Source organism: Lipotes vexillifer, unplaced genomic scaffold (genome assembly GCF_000442215.2).
Source record: "Lipotes vexillifer unplaced genomic scaffold, Lipotes_vexillifer_v1.1 scaffold751, whole genome shotgun sequence".
NCBI classification, from domain to species: domain Eukaryota; kingdom Metazoa; phylum Chordata; class Mammalia; order Artiodactyla; family Lipotidae; genus Lipotes; species Lipotes vexillifer.
In genome coordinates, this window is record NW_006799727.1 from 340,224 (window position 1) to 347,672 (window position 7,449).

The window sequence follows — 7,449 nt, forward strand, 5'->3', positions numbered from 1 at the left end:
GAAGAATGAACCGGAAAAACAGTAGTGTTTTAAAGTAGATAATCTGTATGCCTTGTGAAATATGCACACATCCTTCCATTAGTGTGAGTTCGCCGTGAAGATGCATCTGGCGACGTCCACTTCTGCAGCAGTCAAGGTCTCTGCAGGAAGCAGAGGCCACTCAGGCGGGGTGACTGGGGAGAGGTTAACACAGGGATGGTTTTCAAGGGTGTGGGTAGGGTTAAGGGGATCAACGCAGGATGGTGCAGCACCTCGGGACTAGCATCTGTGGGGAGCTGTTACTGTCCCCAGGCCTGGAGGAGGAAGCGGGGAGAGAAGAACAGGAGAGAGATCCCAACAGGAGCAGACGACTTCAGTAAAGAGAGGCAGCCAGCCGCAAGCAACACCGGCTGGGGGATAAATACGCCCCCAGCCCCACTCCCCAGCCATCCTCTGATCCCAGTGAGTGCTTCCCCTTGGCCTAACCCAACAGAAGCCAGAGGGCAAGGGAACCCTGTGATACAGTCAGCAGAGTAGGTGGAGAAGGGTGAAGGGTGGATCTGGGTGGGCCAATAAAAAGCCCTCCACACACTTCCAGCCTCAGGCAACAAGCTCTTCCATCCTTTCCATCAGCTGCCATTTCTGAGCCCCTGCTGTGTGCCTCCTCAGGCTTGACACGGGTAAAATGCAAATGCCAAGACCAAAACCCCACAAGAGACTGGAAAAGAAGAAATGGACATAATTGTCACTTGCGCCGGGTATGGAGAAATTCTGACCACGTCTCCGGAGCCCAGCCCAATGTGGGAGAGGATTTCTGTGGGCGAGAAAGACAGTTATTAGTGCAGCATTTGAAATCAGCATTCCATGAGCATGGGCCATAATGTACCATTCTCTAGGTCCCGAAAGGTTCTGGAAAACAATACATGCTTCATGTTAACTGAATAAGCTGTTTGTTGTTTATATGGCCGATGCCAGATTTTGTTACGCATTCTGCTGGCCCTGCCAAGGACTGGACATCTTGACACCAAGAGACACAGCAAAGTCTAGCCAAAAGGTGACTTTGCAGGCAGTGCAATGAATCTCTTTGCTTCTCCAGATCTGGCATTTTCTTAGGAAGAACATAGCCAGAGTTGCCAACCCTCTATTCCACAGGCCAATTCTGGATCTTTAAGTAAGTGGTATAGGTACCATGCCGTTCCGTCTCTAAAAAATGAAGTGTCAGTCAAAATAGAGTTTGTTTTAACTGAAGACTGTTTAGACTGTGGAAGGTTCTAGATATGTTTGGACATCTGTAAACAGAGACTGCGGGCTAGAAGAAGAGAGGCAGGGAGAGAGGAACACCAAGTACTGCCACACGGCCCCAACTCCAGAGGCCACCACCTGATAGGTTACAACGTGTACGGGCCCACCCTTGGAACTGTGCAATGTGGCAGCCCTGGCAGGATTCACTTGGTAATAAACTTTCTACACGGCAGGCACTGTACCCCTGAGAGGCCGAATCCTGGATCTAGCAACTGATGATGGGCTTTAACACCCCACTTCTTTCCGGGAGGGATAGGATGAGGCAGAACATAATTGCTGCAGGAAGCAGCTTCGCGGCTGGGACTCCATTCAAGTCCTGGCTCAGACACTCAGAACTGAGTGGACTTAGGCAATTCACTGAACCTGAGTTTCCTGATCTGCAAAATGCAGAGAATAAAACTGCAGTAAACATTCAGCAGATAAGAGCTGTATATAAAAGGGTATTTGGAGTGTACAATGATAACAGCTAACATCTGTTGAACCCTAATAAGTGCTGGGTGTTGAGCTAAGGGCTTTACTTGACTTAACTCATGCAATCATCTCAACCTCTTTTTTTTGTTTTAACATCTTTATTGGAGTATAATTGCTTTACAATGGTGTGTTAGTTTCTGCGGTATAACAAAGTGAATCAGTTATACATATACATATGTCCCCATATCTCTTCCCTCTTGCGTCTCCCTCCCACGCTCCCTATCCCACCCCTCTAGGTGGACACAGAGCACCGGGCTGATCTCCCTGTGCTATGCGGCTGCTTCCCACTAGCTATATTTCCATGTCCCCATTTCACACACAAAGAACCCGGCACAGAGAAGTTAAGGGATTTGTCCAAGGTCACCCTGCTGGCAGGTAGCAGAGCTGAAATTCAAACTCCGGAATTCAGGCACTCTGGATTTGGTCCAAGCCAAACTCTTAACAACTACTTTCAGTATGGCAATCTTTAAAAAGTGTCTGTGGGGCTTTCCTGGTGGCGCAGTGGTTGAGAGTCCGCCTGCAGATGCAGGGGACACGGGTTCGTGCCCCGGTCCGGGAAGCGGGTGGGCCCGTGAGCCACGGCCTCTGAACCTGCGCGTCCGGAGTCTGTGCTCCGCCACGGGAGAGGCCACAGCAGTGAGAGGCCCGCGTACCGCAAAAAAAAAAGTATCTGTGCATTTTTATGGCATGAGTATAGTTAATCCAGAAAACTCCATTTGTGAAGATTTTGCAAGGAGGAGTTTCAAAATGAGGACCAGCAGAAGAGGCTGTTGCAGCCTCTGTGAGAAGAGCCCGCCGGGAGGGAAAAGCAAAATGCCCTGCCTCCCCCTGCTCCCTCGGCCTCTCCTTCCAGGGTATCTTCTGCCCACCTGCCCACCGTCCATTTCCTTCCAGAGACTCACCTAGCAGCCCCATCACAAAGTGTGGAGCTTTGAGGTGCCCAGAAGAGTCAGCAGAAGGTGAGCCATCAATCTGCCTCTTTACCTTCCTACCTGCACTCCAGCCGTCCTCTAGCCCTAACCCCCGACGTCTGTCCCGACAACCGGCCACACAAGCGTCTGCAGACTCCTGCAGCACCCAGTCCCAGACACTCGCTTCGCTAACGGGAATAGGGCGCCTGGCTCTGAGCCCGGCACTGGACCCGGAATGAGGGTCCCGTAGAGGGGTAGCTGTGGGCCAGTGACCCCAGTGGGCAGTGCAGAGAATGCTGGGAAGGGAGCTAAGGGACCAGGGAGGGGGCTCAGCACAAATTGCCTGGGACAACCAAGAAGCCTTGATAGGGGAGGTGACTTTCACGTCTTAAAACTGTGGCAAGAGTCCTGGAGATGGGGGCAGGAAGCCTGTTGGGTGGACAGGGACACAGGAGGTAAGGTGTGCAGATGTGAAAGAAGATGCTGAGGGTAGAGCAAAGGGTGGCTTGGGATAGGATGCAGGTGGTGATGAGGGCTCTGGACTCACCTGCTTGGGTTTGAATCTCATTGCCTCTACTTATTACCTGTATGACCTTGGGCAGGTTACTTGACTTCTCTGTGCCTCATTCCCCCATGTGTAAAATGGGGATAATAATAGTATGCTGAGGATCAAATGAGTTCGTGCATTTAAGTGCTTAGAACAGTGCTTGGCACACAGTAAGTACTCAGACACTCAGAGCTGTGACTGTCGTTAGTGATTTTGTCTGTGAGCGTGTGGGGCAGAGGGCCCTAAAGCCTCCTTACATTCTCAGCAAAACCGTTAGGAGGTCCCCTATGCTGTCCCTGGCCACCTCTGCTGCAGGCCCACTCAAGCCTTGGAAGGCACCGCAGCAGGGGTCCAGGAGACAGCAAACCTAAGTGCAGACCCACCTCACTGCCCATCGCCCCCTCCCCCCACCCCCGGGCTCGGCACCGAGGTCCAGCAACGGGGAGAGGCGGAGAGAGGCCCTGACAGCAACAGGACACTGCATCTGCTGAGTGGCTACTGATGTGCTGGTGCTGGGGACACAGAGGTGAACGGTACCGAAAGGTCGCTTCATGGACTCTCCTTACCTAGAGGTTCTGATGTGGCTGGAGAAGGACCCCTGGTCCTTTTGCAGCCACGCCCAGAGTGAGCCCACACTGGCAGCTCCGGAGCCTGTCCCCGGGACCCAGGAGAGCTGGACCTCCAAGCCGGGTCTGCGCCACTTTCGGCGGCTCTTCCTGGCCCGCGCCTAACCTGTGGACTGTGGTCACAGCGAAAGGCAAGGCGCTGACGGGCGGGGTTGGGTGTGCCCGAGGGGGACGGGAGGAATGGGGGGAGGGGGGCGGGAATCGGGGCACATTGTGGCTCCGTGTTCCGAAGACGAGGAGGGGAGTCTGACCGGGAAGCGGGCCGCCAGCGTCCCCAGACCACCCCGGCCGGCAGCCCGAGGACGCGGTGTCCACCCCACTGGCCGCGCGCCGGCCGTAGGAGGGACGCGGGCGACGCGCGGGGTGACTGCGGCCGGCGCCCCGGCCTCTCGCCGCGCAGGTACGTGCCCCACCCCATCCCCAGGGCCAGTCCTCTTCCTCTCGCCACCGTGGTGCGGGCAGCGGCCGGCCCTGGCGCCCAGCATCCAGCTCCGCGCCTTCCCCCGCGCGGCCCCGCCAGCACGCGGAGAGGCCACCACCTGATAGGTTACAACGTGTACGGGCCCACCCTTGGAACTGTGCAATGTGGCAGCCCTGGCAGGATTCACTTGGTAATAAACTTTCTACACGGCAGGCACTGTACCCCTGAGAGGCCGAATCCTGGATCTAGCAACTGATGATGGGCTTTAACACCCCACTTCTTTCCGGGAGGGATAGGATGAGGCAGAACATAATTGCTGCAGGAAGCAGCTTCGCGGCTGGGACTCCATTCAAGTCCTGGCTCAGACACTCAGAACTGAGTGGACTTAGGCAATTCACTGAACCTGAGTTTCCTGATCTGCAAAATGCAGAGAATAAAACTGCAGTAAACATTCAGCAGATAAGAGCTGTATATAAAAGGGTATTTGGAGTGTACAATGATAACAGCTAACATCTGTTGAACCCTAATAAGTGCTGGGTGTTGAGCTAAGGGCTTTACTTGACTTAACTCATGCAATCATCTCAACCTCTTTTTTTTGTTTTAACATCTTTATTGGAGTATAATTGCTTTACAATGGTGTGTTAGTTTCTGCGGTATAACAAAGTGAATCAGTTATACATATACATATGTCCCCATATCTCTTCCCTCTTGCGTCTCCCTCCCACGCTCCCTATCCCACCCCTCTAGGTGGACACAGAGCACCGGGCTGATCTCCCTGTGCTATGCGGCTGCTTCCCACTAGCTATATTTCCATGTCCCCATTTCACACACAAAGAACCCGGCACAGAGAAGTTAAGGGATTTGTCCAAGGTCACCCTGCTGGCAGGTAGCAGAGCTGAAATTCAAACTCCGGAATTCAGGCACTCTGGATTTGGTCCAAGCCAAACTCTTAACAACTACTTTCAGTATGGCAATCTTTAAAAAGTGTCTGTGGGGCTTTCCTGGTGGCGCAGTGGTTGAGAGTCCGCCTGCAGATGCAGGGGACACGGGTTCGTGCCCCGGTCCGGGAAGCGGGTGGGCCCGTGAGCCACGGCCTCTGAACCTGCGCGTCCGGAGTCTGTGCTCCGCCACGGGAGAGGCCACAGCAGTGAGAGGCCCGCGTACCGCAAAAAAAAAAGTATCTGTGCATTTTTATGGCATGAGTATAGTTAATCCAGAAAACTCCATTTGTGAAGATTTTGCAAGGAGGAGTTTCAAAATGAGGACCAGCAGAAGAGGCTGTTGCAGCCTCTGTGAGAAGAGCCCGCCGGGAGGGAAAAGCAAAATGCCCTGCCTCCCCCTGCTCCCTCGGCCTCTCCTTCCAGGGTATCTTCTGCCCACCTGCCCACCGTCCATTTCCTTCCAGAGACTCACCTAGCAGCCCCATCACAAAGTGTGGAGCTTTGAGGTGCCCAGAAGAGTCAGCAGAAGGTGAGCCATCAATCTGCCTCTTTACCTTCCTACCTGCACTCCAGCCGTCCTCTAGCCCTAACCCCCGACGTCTGTCCCGACAACCGGCCACACAAGCGTCTGCAGACTCCTGCAGCACCCAGTCCCAGACACTCGCTTCGCTAACGGGAATAGGGCGCCTGGCTCTGAGCCCGGCACTGGACCCGGAATGAGGGTCCCGTAGAGGGGTAGCTGTGGGCCAGTGACCCCAGTGGGCAGTGCAGAGAATGCTGGGAAGGGAGCTAAGGGACCAGGGAGGGGGCTCAGCACAAATTGCCTGGGACAACCAAGAAGCCTTGATAGGGGAGGTGACTTTCACGTCTTAAAACTGTGGCAAGAGTCCTGGAGATGGGGGCAGGAAGCCTGTTGGGTGGACAGGGACACAGGAGGTAAGGTGTGCAGATGTGAAAGAAGATGCTGAGGGTAGAGCAAAGGGTGGCTTGGGATAGGATGCAGGTGGTGATGAGGGCTCTGGACTCACCTGCTTGGGTTTGAATCTCATTGCCTCTACTTATTACCTGTATGACCTTGGGCAGGTTACTTGACTTCTCTGTGCCTCATTCCCCCATGTGTAAAATGGGGATAATAATAGTATGCTGAGGATCAAATGAGTTCGTGCATTTAAGTGCTTAGAACAGTGCTTGGCACACAGTAAGTACTCAGACACTCAGAGCTGTGACTGTCGTTAGTGATTTTGTCTGTGAGCGTGTGGGGCAGAGGGCCCTAAAGCCTCCTTACATTCTCAGCAAAACCGTTAGGAGGTCCCCTATGCTGTCCCTGGCCACCTCTGCTGCAGGCCCACTCAAGCCTTGGAAGGCACCGCAGCAGGGGTCCAGGAGACAGCAAACCTAAGTGCAGACCCACCTCACTGCCCATCGCCCCCTCCCCCCACCCCCGGGCTCGGCACCGAGGTCCAGCAACGGGGAGAGGCGGAGAGAGGCCCTGACAGCAACAGGACACTGCATCTGCTGAGTGGCTACTGATGTGCTGGTGCTGGGGACACAGAGGTGAACGGTACCGAAAGGTCGCTTCATGGACTCTCCTTACCTAGAGGTTCTGATGTGGCTGGAGAAGGACCCCTGGTCCTTTTGCAGCCACGCCCAGAGTGAGCCCACACTGGCAGCTCCGGAGCCTGTCCCCGGGACCCAGGAGAGCTGGACCTCCAAGCCGGGTCTGCGCCACTTTCGGCGGCTCTTCCTGGCCCGCGCCTAACCTGTGGACTGTGGTCACAGCGAAAGGCAAGGCGCTGACGGGCGGGGTTGGGTGTGCCCGAGGGGGACGGGAGGAATGGGGGGAGGGGGGCGGGAATCGGGGCACATTGTGGCTCCGTGTTCCGAAGACGAGGAGGGGAGTCTGACCGGGAAGCGGGCCGCCAGCGTCCCCAGACCACCCCGGCCGGCAGCCCGAGGACGCGGTGTCCACCCCACTGGCCGCGCGCCGGCCGTAGGAGGGACGCGGGCGACGCGCGGGGTGACTGCGGCCGGCGCCCCGGCCTCTCGCCGCGCAGGTACGTGCCCCACCCCATCCCCAGGGCCAGTCCTCTTCCTCTCGCCACCGTGGTGCGGGCAGCGGCCGGCCCTGGCGCCCAGCATCCAGCTCCGCGCCTTCCCCCGCGCGGCCCCGCCAGCACGCGGAGGACTCTTAGCAGTTCTTACCTGAACACCTGCCACAGAATCACGCTAACGAGAAGCCTTAGGAACGCCA